Consider the following 16,871-nt stretch of genomic DNA (forward strand, 5'->3'; position numbering starts at 1 on the left):
GTTTGCAGTCTGCACCCTGGAAGAGGTCTCTCACCAGAATTTGACCATGCTGTCACCTTGGTCTCCAACTCCAAGCCTCCAGAACTGTGAGGGATAAGTTTCTGCTGCTCAGAAGCTGCGCGGTCTCTCGTACTTTGTTACAGCGTCTGAACAGACTAAGGCAGCTTATGCTTAAGCCACGCTGGGTAATCATACTTCCTCCCGTCCCTCTCCCTTGACTCCTACCTGCTGCTCCTTTTACCCAGAATTACCATCTACACCACATCCCCCCCACCTCTCTCCTCCAGCTAACGCCTGCTTCATCACTGGGATGCAGCCTGATCGTCACAGCCAGAAATGTTCAGTGAGCTTGTGCTATATGCCAGGTACTAAGATGAATGCTAAGCGTCAAACAGATGCTTTTCTCTAGGCAGCTCTTCCTGAGCCTTCCAGTCGCAGGTTCTCTATTCTCATATGTACCTTACACTCACCACACAGTGCTGTAGTTGTTAATATATATTTGTTCAGAGTTGCACAACCAAAGAAGGAAGTAGAGTGATGAATGTAGAACAATATGTAAATTCATAATTATCTGATATTTACCCCAGACTCATAAACTAATTCCTTTAGCTGCAGGACCTCCATTTCCAAGGACCCTCATTACCATCAACTTGTGGTTGATGTAGGAATAGATTCCCAAAGTCTCCACATTGTGTGGTAGAGACACAAACTAAGATGCTTAAGTCCTTGAGGCCACATTTAAGGCACGAGGACCACGTACGTCTCAGGTATGGGTATAAACAGAATCATTTAGAAAATCAGTCATCGTTATGCATTTGCTAAACTGAAGCAACCTATACTACTTGATACTAATAAATTGCCTTTCACCCAAAGCAACAAGATTTTGTGGAATTTGATTAATTTTAGGAAATCTTCAGTATGGCCAAAAATAAAAACCTTAACATTAAGACCGAAGGTGTTTTGTAGGCAAGATTAAATATTTTCTATCCAGACCTTCAGATTAGGAATTATTTCATCGGTTCCTCCACACCCATACTAACTGATTATCCCCCCCCCCCCCTTTATATTAGGCACATCGTAGCTCGTAAATGTATTCAAATAAGTCAGACAAACACCCATCATTCTGTCACTGATAACCGATTTTAATATTCTGGGGTTATTTCTAGTCTTTTTCCTGTTGCTAGATAAACGTGTGTGTTTGCAAAATAATTTTGTAACCTTCATTTTTCACTTATATTTTGTACCTCTCTTTCCTTATTTCACCTATTAAGTTTACTTAGAGGGGCAATAGCAAGAAGAAAAGAGAGAAATGAAGGATGTAGTTAATATGCAGGTTAAATAAACCACATGTTCATTGAACCCTACTCCAACCCATAAAAACAGAAAATCAGGGCTTCCCTGGTGGTGCAGTGGTTGAGAGTCCGCCTGCCGATGCAGGGGACGCGGGTTCGTGCCCCGATCCGGGAGAATCCCACATGCCGCGGAGCGGCTGGGCCCGTAAGCCATGGCCACTGGGCCTGCGTGTCCGGAGCCTGTGCTCCGCGGCGGGAGAGGCCACAGCAGTGAGAGGCCCGCGTATCGCAAAAAAAAAAAAACAAAAAAAACAAAAACAAAAAACAGAAAATCAGTTGTCTGGTTCATTTATAAATGAATTTGAAGCAGGAAGAGAATAAGTCACATCTGCTTCTCCCCCTTTATACTGGTGCATAGTATTTTCCTGGAAGTACTTTTCTTTCAGGGACACATTAGGCCATATACAGATAAAATCATTTAAAACTCTTATAAACTTTCATCAAGAACAGAAAAGTGGATAATGGAATGATTCAAGATAGATCCAATATAAGGAAACAGCCCAGATGACTGTCACCTGACTTTCTGAATCAGTTTGCTCGGGGAGAGACTGACAAATAATGAAGAACTAAGGAATTTTATGCCAATAATCATGTGCTCCTGACGTTTTATTCCATTAGAAATACGGACCCATAAACCACAATGTGAGTAGCTATTTTTAGTATATGATGGTGCAACTTCCTGTGTGAATGGCTAAACAATTTGAACTTCATGCTGCCACAGTGAGTACATCGAAGTGTCGTTTATGTCTGGAGTCACAGCATTTCAACATGTTTATGTTTGCCAAGTCATCTCCATTTTCATCACTATTGAAAATAGAAAGCTTGCTATCCCCCTGCAGTTCTGTACACCCATCTCGCACTCCCCTCCCCAACTCCCCCAAACCTGCCACTCTCCTGGGACACATGGCACGTTGTTAGTAAAATCTCTCCTATTTCCTCTGGCTCTTTCCTCCACCTTTTGCTCTAATGAAAACCCACGTCTCTCCCAGGACGTGACATCCCTTGCTGACCTCACAAGTAGTAACTGGTTTCCCTCGCTCATCACTGGGCCTGGAGGTGGGGCAGGTGCCCTCCCTCCTACTCACTGTCACACGCAGACAGCGGTCCCTGCTCACCTCCTAAAATACTGGAGTTTAGAAGCGCGTATCATCCCTCTTTCCCGCCTCCATCTCCAGACTTCCCTGGGTAACTCCCCACTAGAAAAGATTAGAGCCTGATTGCTGTCAGTCTCCAACACAAGGCCCTTGATGATGTCAATATCCTTAGAGAAGAGCCTGCCAACACTGGCCTCCCAGCTCCCTGACCTGCCCCCCGACCTTGTTATCACCAATGGTCTCCATTTCCAGCACTCCACTCCCAACCCCCTCCAACTTGCCATCTCACTTCCTCTAGTAGACAGACTCCATCAACTCTTTGACGCCACCATGTGTGCTTACATTCCAGTGATTTTAGCCCGTGTCCTTACTCCTCCCTGCCCTGCTTAAGCTCTCTGCTCTGTAGTCAGTTTGTAGTAATGCTACTGCTACAGCCCTGTAGACTGCTACAGCCTTCAGTCCTAAAAGCACGGGGATTCTGATGAATTCTATATTGTGTGATTCAGCAAAAAAGAAGAATGAAGTAAGTGCCGAATCATTGTAAAAAAAATACTTATATTCTGAAATAAAAAGTTTATTTTAGGGCTTCCCTGGTGGCGCAGTGATTGAGAGTCCGCCTGCCAATGCAGGGGACGCGGGTTCGTGCCCTGGTCTGGGAAGATCCCACACGCTGCGGAGCAGCTAGGCCCGTGAGCCATGGCCTCTGAGCCTGCGCGTCCGGAGCCTGTGCTCCGCAACAGGAGAGGCCACAACAGTGAGAGGCCCGCGTACCGCAAAAAAAAAAAAAAGTTTATTTTATATATGTATATAAAATAGTTTAGACACATAATAAACTTTTAATTTTAGGATAGTCTTAGATTTACAGAAAATGTGGTGAAGATAGTACAGAGTTTCCACATATCCCCACACAGTGTTTCCCAATCGTTAGCATCTTACGTTAGTGTGTACGTTCGCCACAGCTAATAAACCAATTCTGAACAAGGGCCACACTTTATTCAGATTTCCTTAGCCTTAGTTTTTTCCTAACGCCCTTTTCTGTCCCCAGATGCCTTGCAGGACACATTAGTGGTCATGTCCCCTTAGGCTCCTCTTGACTGTGACAATTTCTCAGACTGTTCTTGTTTTTGATGACTTTGACAGCTCTGAGGACTGCTGGTCAGGTATTTTGCAGAATGTCTCTCCATTGGGAATTTGCCTGAATTTTTTCCTGAAACATATTCTGACAGGAGAGAACATCCTTTTTGAGAAGGTGTAGATCTTCTGCTTACAATTGTACCTGCCTAGTGTTAGAAGTAACGTTTATAGACTAGCTTCTGGCTCCGTCTGTTACAGACCTTGTCTTCCATCTTCCAGATGCTTCAGTGCTGGGTATCCCAGGACATCTTGTTCCAAATACACCTAGAACCTGACTTTCTTTCCTTCCACTACTAGGTGCCCCTGTTCAAGCTGTCACTCTTCACTTGTGTTACTACAAATGCCTCCTAAATGGTCTCCTATGTCCCTCCCTTGTTACTCCTGAAGGTCCATTTTTCACACAGTAGGTAGAATGAGTTTTCTGAAACAGCTTAGTTGTGTTCCTTCTCTGTCAAAACCCTATTTTCACCTGCAGTAAAATTCACCTTTGTTGTCGCAGAAGAGGCCCTGCCCACCCTGGCCTCTGGGGCCTCACCTCCTCCTTTCCCGTCTCTCTCATGCTGCTCCAGCCACCCTGCCCTTGCTGTACTTTGAACACGCCAAGCACATCGCCACCTCTGCGACTGTGTACCTACTGTCCCTTTTGCTTGCACGGTTCTTCCTCCAGGTGGTGCACTTGCACTGTTCTTCCTCCAGGTGGTGCACTTGAACTGCTGCTCCTCCAGACAGTGCCTGGCTTCTGCGCCTGCGCACCTTAACCATCTTCTGCATGTTCCCTTTCTCCATGGCACCTACTTCTGTCTGCTGACTAGAGCTGACTTGTTGTCTGTCTTCCTCATTGGAATATAAGGTCCATGAGGGGTGATGGTAGGGATTGTATCCTCACTGCTGCATCCCTGGCATCTAGAAGGGTGCTGAGTGAAGCTTATAGTGGCCCGTTCACTTATTCAAGACGCATCTGGCACATAACAGGGGTTCATGAATTTGGGTGAGTAAAATGAATGAGTGGGTGAATGGAGCCTGATCGTACAATTGAAAGCCTCTACTGATATTCCTGGTTTATCCCTAAGTAGACATCCTGTAGCTTTTTCATTATTTTCTTGTGAGTAATCTCCTAGTAGGTCTCCAGGGGGTTCTGTTAGCTGGGGTTACCCAAGTTTTATACTGACTGCACATTGCTTCAGGCTTAGTTTTCAGATATCTTGATACACTGCTATTTGGCTGGTATTATCTACTTTTCTTTACACCCCGCCCATACTCTGGTTATATAACTGTATTCGTCATTATTTGACTATACCTCACTCACATTCCTGCTTAAAATGCTTCTACCTGCTGGAAGAACCAGCTCAAATCTTATCTTGACTGAGAAGTCTTCCTAGCTTCCTCCAAACTGTAGTTACTCTCTTCCCTTTCACAGCATACATCAAAATATCCAGAGAGAAGCATGAAGAGAAAACAAAGTTAGAAAACACAGAGAAGAGAGTCGGAGCTGTAGAAGATATGGTGAAAAGGTCTAGCCTGTGAGTGACTGGAGTCCCAGAAGGGGAGAAGAGAGAATGTTAGAGAAATGTCTGATGTTGATGAAAAGTGTCAGTTACTGTGAACTTTACGGATAAATAGTGGAACCTCAAAGGGCCAGGAAGGGTAATCCCGGAAAATACTACAATTTATTATAAAGTGATAGTAATTCAGACAGTGTTGTATTGGCTCAAGGATACCCAAATGCATCAATCAACCAAGCTGAGGTCAATTTAACTTAATAAAGAACCACTTGGTAGGCAATTTGGAAGTAGAGGAGAAAAGATTTAATACTTCATAAGAAACACATGGAAAAGCAGCTATCTTTAGGATAAATATTTTAATTGAAGTACAGTTAATTTACAATGTTGTATTAGTTTCAGGTATACAGCAAAGTGTTTCAGTTATACATATATACATGTGTGTGTATATATATAAATATATATATATAAATATGTATTTATTATTTTTCAGATTCTTTTCCCTTATAGGTTATTACAAGGTACTGAGTATAGCCCTGTGCTATACAGTAGGTCTTTGTTGGTTATCTATTTTATATATAGTAGTGTGTATATGTTAATCCCAAACTCCTAATTTACCCCTCCCCCCAAATGTTGGTTTTAAAGAAAGCTGTAGGTTATATGATTAGAATCATTAGTAACAGAGGAGTTGAATTTAATGCTATGTTAAGTGATGTGCTGTCCTAAATTTCTAATGTATCTTTAGCAAGCGAAAACTGCTTGATAATTTAAAATATGAAAAAATAACACTAAATTTCATGATTAAGGTAAGAGACAGGTGTAATTTCAAAACATATACCAACTAGCAGATCCGAATTACATAATTTTTATGGCACAATAAAATTAAACATTAATTCATAGTCTCATCCAACTGAAGGGGTGTAAAAACTCAACCAGTGGACCGAATGCAATGTTAACTATCCCTTTCTGTTCCAGCTCTTGTTCGCTTTTATGGGAGTCCGTGCTGATAAGTGAACTTTGGCTTCAGAGGCTAGGAGGGATTCAAGGTTCCAACTTAGCTAGAACGAGATGCTGACATCCTGGAAATGGAAAGAGTTCCACATTTTCAAGAAGGGAACAAAGCACTAGACCTCTTACTAACTTAAGGTTGCCCTAAAAATGCTTTTGATATAAAACTCAAAACGAGTACGGTTGGGTGTCAACCTTGAGTAGGATTTCCTGACCATGTAACGCCCATTCCCACCTCCTGGTCGATATAGTTCCCCTGACCCCTACTTAGTCTCCTCGTTGCTTAGAGGGCTTTGCTCTCCTCCCACCAATCCCCAGACACCGCTCGCTCTTCTGAGCTACCATGTCCTTGGGGCTTAGCCTATGCCATCCAGAGCTGATAATACTTTCTGTTAGCATATTACCCATCTCCCTAATTGGATTGAACTCTCATAGTGGGGCCCCAAATCTTCAATCTCTGTTAGTGAGTAAGAATTTGGCAGTTTTTTTAAATTAGTATTTTACTTTTATTTATTTGTTTATTGGTTTATTTATTTATTTACTGGCCATGCCACGCGGCTTGCGGGATCTTAGTTCCCCCACCAGGGACTGAATGTGGGCCCACGGCAGTGAAAGAGCCGACTCCTAACCACTGGACCGCCAGGGAATTCCCAAGAATTTGATGATCGAAAAGAGCTTTTAGAGAGACTAAAACAGCCATGGCAAGGCGATGGGTTGGCAACACCAATGTGTGTCTGCCCTGCTGGTAGTTTCGTTTGACTTACGTTGAGCTTGCCAACCTCTAAAACCCAAAGTCGTTTTTATACTGATTCAGTTATAACTCTCTCTTTCCTCCAACTCTTTGTCTGACTCTTTTTCCACCACTCCCTGCCCGCCCCCCACTTGAAGGCAGGGTTATATATTTGCCCCTCTTCTGTTGCCTCTCAAATCTGTTCTTAACTCTGTCCGGGAGTGTGTTCCTTTTTTTTCTGACACCATCCCAGAGTTGAGGAAATGTCCTTCCACCTGTTTTTTATGTAGCAGGAACACGCTGATTAAATGAGTCAGGGAGGAGATTGGCAAAGCTATCAAGAGAAACGATAGCAGCAACCATCACTCTTCAAGGCAAAAAATGACATCTTAGGAACCTCCCTGTTACCCCTCCCCTTCTCACTAAGAAATGTTTAAAGTAATGACTTTCGTCCATAAAGTTTTTGTTTCAAATCTCTGTTTAAGATGTCAGGGAACTCTGAGTGGTAAATTAGGGGAGATCTCTCTTCTTCAAATATTTCTGTGTTTTCCAAATACTTTATAATGAACACATATTCCTTTTAGAGTCAGAGAAAAACATTTTTTTAAAGCAAGATGGTATGTGAAACATCTTAAGATTTCCGTGGAAAATCTGATGTATAATGAAACTGAAACCATGTAAAAAGATTGGACTGCTGAAATCATCATCCCAATATGCTGATCTGTTGAAAAAGATGAAAGCGTGATTAAAATTACAGTTTTGGTGGGGAGAGTGGTGAGGAATGGAAAGATAACTCACATTTTTCCTCCTCCATATACATGACAAGTAAAAAAGACAGGCTCTCGAAGTGATCTGAGGGATTCTGCTGAAGCAAGAAACCCTTAGGATGCCTCTGCCAGAAAGATTTAGGCGAGCTGCATAAACCATAAAAAGACCAATGAAAGTGGAGAGAGTGATTCATTTGAAACAAACCTGAGGAGAAAGCATTTCAGTTCGATTTTACAGCAGTCGTATCATCACAAGATGAGAGTCTGAGTCCATAACTATGAAAGGAGTCAACAGCATTTGGCAGAAGTTGGAAAATATTTAATTTATTAAATGTAACCATAATGTAGATAAAGAAGAATGGGCTACAGTGGGATCAAAAAGCTACTTAAACAAGGTCCTACTGTATAGCACAGAGAATTATATTGAGTATCCTATGATAAACCATAATGGAAAACAATACAGAAAGGAATGTATATGTATGTATAACTGAATCACTTTGCTGTACAACAGAAATTAACACAACATTGTAAATCAACGATACTTAAAAAAGAAGCAACTTCCTTTTTCCTCAGGGCAGCTCCTGTACGTGCTCCGTCTCTTTCTTGTTTCCCAGACAAAATTTCTAATAGGTCTCATAATTTTTGTAATTTTTCTCATTACTCTTGGATCATTGAATATCACCTAGTCATGTTTGGTCATTAAACATTCTCATTTTAGTAATGAAATGCCTGGCCTGGACTATTAATAAAACCCCAAACGTAAAATTTCTCCCGTCCCCAGTTCAGACCTGCAATGGAGGGGGGACCCTAGTTGATAACCCTATTCCCTGCTCCAAGGCTTCTCCCCTTTCCTGCCATCCTTGAACCTGACCCTTCTCTCATCTTCCATTCAAACGTTTGCCAAAGGAAAGCCTGTTTCTAGTAGCTTCTTTCCAGGCTGTCATCTGGACTGCTTTTAAAATGTGCCTGAAAGGACAACTTGTACACCGAGTATCTTCAGGATTTTTATCCGGGGAGAAGAAGTGGGGAGGGGATTCAGGTAGTGTGGGTGATGGTCTTAGTGTCTGGGACTCAATGTCCCACTTCTAGACGGGGATTTGCAAAGTCCTTGACTGAGAAGCTGCCAGCTGCGGTGCAGCGGTGCTTGGGGCCACCTAAGCTGGAGGACCACTGCTTCCTGTCCCCCCCGCCCCCCCTGCTTTCTGTTATATTCCAGTTGTCCCCAGGAGAGGCGTTCTGGCCGTGCTGGTTCACTGCTGCTCAGTGTGGCTCACACCTGGTGGGCATAAGCCGACCTAAAGCCTCCTGGACTTGCTGTGGAGAGGCTAGCTCACCGACCAGGCGTTGCTTCCTGGAGTTACAGAATTTACGGGGTGAAGCGGCTGGGGGTGGTCATGGTGAGGCGGGCTGGAACGGTGAGGACTGTCATGGGGGCAGCTCTCTTCTCAAAATGGTGTTCCGTAGGGGAAGCACTTAGGGACTCAAGACCCCTTCTCCCTGAGCCACCATTTCATAGCCGACACACCTCAGTGAGATCTTGCAGGGCCCAATCTCTGATATGTAATCCACATTTCCCCTTGTGTCCCCAAGCTCATCCAGAAAGCCCGTCAACATCCCAGGGGAAGAGCAAATCTCTCGGAGAGTAGCTCAGAAGGTCAAGAAACTCAGAGACAAGGTTTAACGTACAGACAACTTTCTTGGAAGAAGAGTAATCCAGATTTTCCCCAGTACTAGGAATCCTGGGAACAAATTTAAACCATTGTGGGATGAGAGTGCAGCTTTTTCACACATGGTAACCCAGAGGTGTCAGGAAGTGGAGGAAGTCTCATCTCATTTTTAATATTTTTGCCCAGGGATTCTTAACCACTTTTGTGTTCTAGTCCTTTTTGGCAGACAGGTAAGACCTACAACTGCCTTCTCAGAATGTGTTTAAATAGATAAAAATAAAATCAATATGATTACAAAAGACACCAATAATATTGAAATGCACTCATTAAAATATTTTAAAAACACCCCCCACCCCCAAAATAACAAGAACAAAAAAGAAAGCCTTTCAGATGCCTTGCTGATGATTCAGATGGTTCCTTATGACGACAGCACTGGCTCCCACGCTGGGGCCATAGATCCCTGTGAAACCACAGATTCCAATTCCCATGTTGCTTTCACAACCAGTGGCTACTAAAAGGCCACCTGCTATACTGTGTAGGTCCTCAAAAACCTGCTTGACACTGAAAAGGGATACTCATATCTGCTATCACCGATTTGGACACAGTGGGACAAGAACCACGTCTGAGAATGATGTTTCGTTGGAATCAGCTGGGAAGATATTTTAAAAATCCCCAACAAGAGTCGAGTTTTGATTTTTAAAAAGATCTACAGATGATTTTGATGTGCCAACTTTGGGCACCATTGAAAAGCATCTGAAATGGATCACTCCGGCAACTCATGGAAAAAGCCAACAAGGGGCCAGCGTGCGGCTCCATCAGATGTTGGTGTGGCATGCGTGCACAACGAGAGGACACCCCAAAGCGTGTGACGAAGACGTAAACGGTGCTCTTTCTTCCTTAAAGGCTTTCCAAGGCCACACACTGCTCTAAACAGGGCGAGGGAAGCTGGTGTGGAGTAAGAATGGAGTGAACCTTATAGTTGGGGAAAGACATGGAAACCGGTTAAATATGCTTTAACACATACTTTTGGAATACCTACTGTGCCCCAGGACTGTGGAGTAAGAAGGTGAATACAGACGATGAACCCTGGTTGAGGTCATGCAGAAAGCTACACAAGAGGGGACTGCTTAGGCTGCCTCTTAAAAGACAAATAGAATTCATCTTTTGGACTCATCTGGACAAGAGGCAGGACAGAATATCCAGGGGAGAGGGAACAACACTTTGGAAACAAAATGGAGATGACAAAGAGCATATGGCCCAATGTTCCGGGAACTGAACTTGCCAGCCTAGGGTGGGGGCAGGATGGGAGGAGAGCGGTGGACAGTACAATGGCAAGAAGTCTGGCAGGGGCCAGCTCCAGAGGAGACTTGCCTGTTAAGTACTATTGGGGAATCTGTTCTATGGAAATGAAAGGCTGCTGAGGAGTTTAATCAAAGAAGTGACATGATCCCCAGTCTCCTGGGGAGACGGTTAGTGGGGCACCAGCAGAGGCAGGGAGGGTAGTTGGGGGCTTTTGATATGTAGTCCTGGTGGGGAGCTTCTGAAGCCTTTAAGCAGCTCAGGGGTGATGAAAGCGGCTGCAATCAGGCGGTGTGGGCTGATTGGATGACATTAGGCAGGGGCGGAGGAGGAGGTGCATGACTTCCCAATTCCTGCCTCGGTGGATGGGGGCAGGAGTCAGGTCCCCCGACAGTGTCAGAACAGGAGGATCACACCAGGTCGGGGGTGGGGTGGAGTGACGAGTCCAGCTTTGAGCTGAATTCTGGAAACATTAACCAATTTGAAGGGAGGTGAAATCTGAGAGGAGCAGCTAGAGAAATGGGAGGAAAACGAGGAGAATCAGGGTCACAGAAGCCGAGGGAGGGGAACATTTCCAGGAGGGAGTCGCGAGGGAAACTGTGAGTGGAAAAGTGGTCAATCACATTTGGCCGCCAGCAGGTCAGAGGTTCCTTCTGCAGAGATCCGGGTAAGGACGGTCTGCCGGGCTGCAGAGGGGGGAATGAGGAAGCGGGGGAGGCGGTGGGCTCTCTGGGCCGGGAGATTAGATCCCACAGGTGTTCTGGGTTCAGGAGGACGGGATTTCAGCTAGCCTCCCTTCGCAATATGTTTGCAGCGTCGTTTGAAGTTATAATTGCGGTTTATTTCTCTGCATAAGCTTTGATGATAATGGTGAACTGGGATAAGAAACTCGCCATAATATGAAGAGTGACACTGAAGATGAAGAAAATATTGCCTGGGGCGCTTGCCAAAATACGCCAAAATTTGGAGGCCAGAGAGAATGTGCCGAGGGAGGCAGGGCTGGGTGACTCGCTTCCCTCGCCCCAGCCCGCCTACCCCGCTTCGCTCCAGCCGGCGCCGGCAGCCCCACCCAGCCCCGCCTCCTTCGGGCTCCGCAGACAGACACGGGGCGTGGCCACCCTCAGCCCCGCCCCTCAGCCAGGGTCACGTAATCTGTCAGTTTGCGGAGACTGGGGGGAAAAAATGGCTGCCGGCTACGGTGAGGGCGACGCGCTGAAAGCCGCGGTCCCTCCCTTTCTAGTCTTCTGACAGCGCCAGCGGCAAAGCGGGCCCTTTCCGCCGGAGCTGTGGAAGCCATCCTGGGGCCAGGTTCTGAGACGGTCAGTGTGGTGGTCGGCAGGGAGGGGCAGTGGTGGGGTGTGTAGGGGGCCGAGGCAGAGCGAGGAGGGAGCGGAGGAAGGGTGAGGCCGGGTGTGGGGAAGGGGCCGTGGCCGGGTGAGGGGGCCGCGAGGCCGAGTGCGTGTGCGGGGTCGAGGGAGGGGAGGGAGGGGGCGGTGCGGGGCCGCGGTGCGGGGGGGCCGGTGTCCGGCTTTCGGGGCGGGTCCGCGCTTGCTGGGGCGCCGGGAAGGTCTTGGACTTGCTGTCGCAGGTGGTCAGCCTTTTGGGGGGGGGGTGAGATGGGGGATGCTAGTGAAACAAGTGTCTTTTGGTTATTTTTTCGGAGCAGCCGCAGGCACACCCACCACCTCGAGAACCCCCTTAGCTGGTACCGCTAGGGCAGGCGTTCGAGGTTTCTTTCCTTGGGCTTACACGGAGGAGGTGGTTGGTTTTTCTCCCTTTGCTTTCATATTGGGCTCCATTACTCCATTGTCCTGTGCAGGCCGTTATATCAGCAAAATGTCAGCAAGCCATCGATTACGACGCTTCCTTGATTTATTTATAGGGAAGCGATTTGTCAGCCAGTAACGTTGGATTATTTTTCTTTAAAATTGTTTTGACACATAGTAAGGTTTAAACCAATGAAGAATATTTTATTAATAACTATTTATGGAGCTATCTTTGCTAGCCGCTAGGGGGCAGTGGTTAAAAATGTAGCTTTCTTAGCCTTACCCTCAGAATTCCCATTCAGCCGGCCTGGGGTGTGGCTCAGGAATCACCCCTTCAGATAGGTGACTGTGATACGTTCTGTCACTGTCTCCACTTTGACAGCACTGAAGATCAGCCATCTAAAGTTTTTTAAAGCACCCTAGGAGACCTGATGCAGAGCCGAGGGTGAGAAATGCAGCGGCAAGGTTGTGTTCTTTGTTCTCTAGCTTTGCTAGCGTGGAAACTTTCATCAGAATCATTTCGGGGTGCTTGTTAAAATGTCAGTTTCTGCGCCCCAGGTCTACTGAATAGGATTCTCTGGGGGAGAAGCCCAAGGAATTTGTGTATTGACAAGCTTCCTGAGTAACTTTGATGCACACAAGTATGAGGGTCTTTGTTTTACACTCTGTGTGAGTGATTTGCAGATCTGTTCTTCCCCAAACTGGGTGGATTCTCCAACCCAGGTTTTTTCGAGTACCTCACATTCAGCATGCAGGAGTGGTGGGGAAGGAGGGGATACTAACCAAACAGAGGAAAGTCCTGACCTTCTCCAGACTCCACTTTTTTTTTGTTAGTGGCACCATCATCCTCTCATCACCTATGCTTGGTATCTAGTCATCTTTGCCAGTTCTTTCATGTCTGGTCACATATTTTTTAAAATTTCTACATTCAGAATCTCTCTTCTGGATATTTTGGTAGGTCAAAGGGTCCAATATGGGGGATTTTATACTGTTCAAGTTCATCTCTCTCATTTCTTCTGCATCCCTACCGCCTGTCCCCTCTCCTGTGGGTTGTCTGACTGGTATCCAGGGGTCCGATTCTGGGCCGCATTCACTGCTGGGGGAAGTTTTCCTAGGATCATGTGAGTGTGCCATCCCCCTCTTCCTGCTTTTGCTCAGTTTCTCTGCCACTGTGTTAGTCAGGGCTGTTTAGAAGGCGAGGGACAGATTTACTCTTTTACCTCAGGGAAAAGGAGATTTGCAGGACTGACTGAGAATCGGAAAGAAATCGGGATCTAAGGCAGCTCCACCTTCTGTAGATCTCTCAGGGGCCACATTTGTTTTCTCAGTTATGAGGAGTGTTCTCTGTTCACATCGTTGGATCCTCTCTCTGCTGACTGGCTGCCTCAAAACTGTATCATTTTGTTCATGGTCTGCAATGACTGGGTCTCTGGTTTCTAATTTCCAGTTCTAGAGAGAGGAATCTGACTGGCCCAGCTTATCTTTTTGAGCAGTCACGTGTCCTCATGTGCTCATCACTGGTTGTGCCTGATGGTAGAGAACATGGCTGTTGAGGGTAGTGGGAGCTATGGGCAGGCCTACAGAAGAGGCATGTTTAGTGTACCTATACAGTTACTCAGTTTGGCAGTTATCTTTGATGTTTCTACTTGCTCTGGACCTGTAATAGGTTCTGGGGACATAAGAACAAAAGAGAGACGGCCCTTATCTCGCAGAGATTACAGATCTAACCACCCTCACTTTCCAGTCGTAGCTCTAACTTTTTACTTACGTTCCCTATCCACGCTGTTCATTGTTTCCTGGACATACACTGCATAGTCACTCAGCACTCTCTGTGTTCATTCTGTCCCTTCTGCCTGGTATGCCCTTCTTTCATTTCCTACCAGTGGACCCATTCTTCAGGGATCAACACAAAGTGATACTTCCATGATATTCCAGTAAGAGTAGGAACCTCTCTTGGGAGCTCTCGTAGGACCTTGGGTTTCTGCAGCACTGTTCTACCTTAAATCATGACTTGGATTTATCTGGATAGTACACATTTGCTTTTTGAATTATGTTGGGCAAATTACTTGTGTATGAAACCTGTTTTCTCATCTGTAAAATGAGAGATGATACTTAAGATTATTGGAAAATCAAATAGATCATAGATATAAAAGCATCTCATAAACTGTAAGGTGACGTGTAAATGCTCTTTTCGTGATGAAGTTCTTTTATGTCTCCTAGTGAACGGTAAGCTTGTTGAAGGCTTGATAGGAATCCACTAAAGGCTGTCATGGGCCTTGCACATGATGGTGCCCCGGAAATATTTGCAGAACAGATGAGGCCTTGCCCCCTGGGCTGCCTTCGTTCACCTGATGCCTGTTGAGCCTGTCCTTTGTTCCTGGAAACGTGTCAGGCATGGGGGAAACAGTGGTGACCAAACCAGGCATGCTTCCTGCCTGGGAGCACAGTCACTGCAACGAAGTGCAGTGTATCTTTAAGGAAGACTGAGAAAGAAGGAGAGAGAGAGGAGGCCCTAAGCTGGTCTGGGAGGGGAGTGGGCGGTCAGGGAAACCTCACTGGGGGAAGTGACTTTTAAATTGAGACCTCTAGGCTGTCTGTTGGTGGGTTGGGCACACGTGTCTGTCGGGATGTCGGGATGATGGAGAGGAGAGCCTGGTCCTGGGAGGGGGAGGGGGAGGGGAGGATGGCTTGAAGCTGACAGGGAATTTCTGAGAATGACGAGAGCCGAGGATGGGTTGTGGGGGGTGAGGGTATTTGTTTTTAGGTGAGAATGGAACCTGTTGAAAGGATTTATTTAAGAGGGGAAGCACGGCTAATCAAAAGTGAAGCCTCTGAGGGAGAGATTGGGAGACCTGGCCATCGAAGAACATAATCTGATTTACTGGGCACACTTGAGATCAACTTCTTGATTTGTTAGAAGCCTGGCTCATGGGAATCATTTTATAACTGTCAGTGTGGTAGACTGTTTTCTCCTGTTAAATTAATAAATGTGATGTGACGATCAAATTCAATTCAGGAAACATTTAACAATTCTTTAATATGCACAAGAAACTGTTTTAGGCGCTTCTGAATTTGTGAAGGTAAGACTTGTGAAGTTCCTCCCATTAAGAAAGCAGCCGTGTAGCACAGGGAGATCTGCTAGGTGGTTTGTGACCACCTAGAGGGGTGGGATAGGGAGGGTGGGAGGGAGGGAGATGGAAGAGGGAAGAGATATGGGAACATATGTATATGTATAACTGATTCACTTTGTTATGAAGCAGAAACTAACACACCACTGTAAAGCAATTATACTCCAATAAAGATGTTAAAAAAAAAAAAAAAGAAACTTAACAGTAAAGAAGGGATGGGTGGATGAATGCAGAGATTACCAGAATTCCAGGCGTGTAATGCTGAACGATCAGCAAAGCCTGCTGTAATATTTCCCCCTAAGTACACAAAGTAGAGGATCATGATGAACCCTCATGTGCCCATCGCCCAGCTTCAGCCAACCAATTTTATTTCAGCCATTTCTCTCTTCCCCCAGTCACCTCTTTTATCCTCCAGTACTTTAAAGAGCCCTAAGTCTCCATAGGGCAGAAACAGTGTATTATTCAACTTGTCAGTGGTAACCTGAAGCATTGTAAATTACAGACTTCCAACAGACTACTGTTAGATCGAACTGTTATTCAGTTATGGCTGTGTAGAATTGCATTTTCTCAAAACTCTATGACAAAGGTAGATCACCTTTCCTTAATAGATTCGTTTAAAGAATATCTTTCAGGTGGCTTAAGGCAAGGCAGCTTCAATTTTTTTTTTTTTTACTATTACCATTTTCTGCTTAATCTTAGTCTGAAAGGATCTAAGTCTGAAGTCTTTTAATATTAGTCACAATCTATGAGTGATAACTTTTAAAGTTTTATGTATCTCAAGGTGATACACATACCATCCACATAACAGATTGGGGGAGAGAGGTAACAAGATTTGAAGATCTTAAGATTTTCAATTTTTTTTTTCTTTTTAACAACTGAGGTCAATGTCTATAACTACTTTTCTTTACTGTGCTCATTCCAGTCTTGTGTGATATTATAGTGAGGAAAAATATTTGATCTAAATAAGGGCTTTGTCAGACATTTGCATGTGTGTTTAAAATTTTTAAAGTAATTGCAAACTTACAGAAGACTTGTAAGAGTAGTACAAAGAACTCTGTTTTACACCTTAACCAGATTCACCAGGTGTAACATTAAAATTTAGGGTGCACATAGCCTCTGTAATTATAAAATATTCCTGTTAATTCCATAATCATTTAATGGCGATGTACCAAGCCTTTCCTTAGTTGCTGAGGATGAAAAGGTAAGACATGATCTTGTTTTCAAGGATTTCAAAGTAAATTAATAATTGTGATATGTTGTTATAAGTGTAATACTGCAGATATGCATGACATATAGGTGTACAGGGTGAAACTGACCAGGGCGGGGAAGGACAGAGTGAGGGGAAGGAAGGGGGAGGAGGTCCCAGAGGAGGATCCCCCTGAGGTGGAATTTGAAGGAATGTTTCCATTTGTTAGAAAGTTAAAGAT

The 16,871-nt window shown here is 44.9% G+C and overlaps 1 protein-coding gene across 17 annotated transcripts in view; it reads left to right on the top strand.

Moving 5' to 3' along the window:
- Window positions 1-11,007: 11,007 nt before the first annotated feature.
- KIDINS220 (kinase D interacting substrate 220) overlaps window positions 11,008-16,871 on the top strand; it is a 102,944-nt gene continuing 97,080 nt past the window's right edge. For 8 of the 17 annotated variants that reach the window (XM_049695904.1, XM_049695905.1, XM_033437493.2 and 5 more), the window contains exon 1: window positions 11,706-11,869. The gene's annotated coding sequence lies outside the window, so the exon portion shown is untranslated. Of the gene's footprint in view, window positions 11,218-11,705; window positions 11,870-16,871 lie in introns of those variants that run through there. The other 9 variants (XM_049695902.1, XM_049695903.1, XM_033437488.2 and 6 more) reach the window with 2 other exon arrangements.

This window comes from Orcinus orca, chromosome 13 (genome assembly GCF_937001465.1).
Source record: "Orcinus orca chromosome 13, mOrcOrc1.1, whole genome shotgun sequence".
In the NCBI taxonomy this organism is placed as follows: Eukaryota; Metazoa; Chordata; class Mammalia; order Artiodactyla; family Delphinidae; genus Orcinus; species Orcinus orca.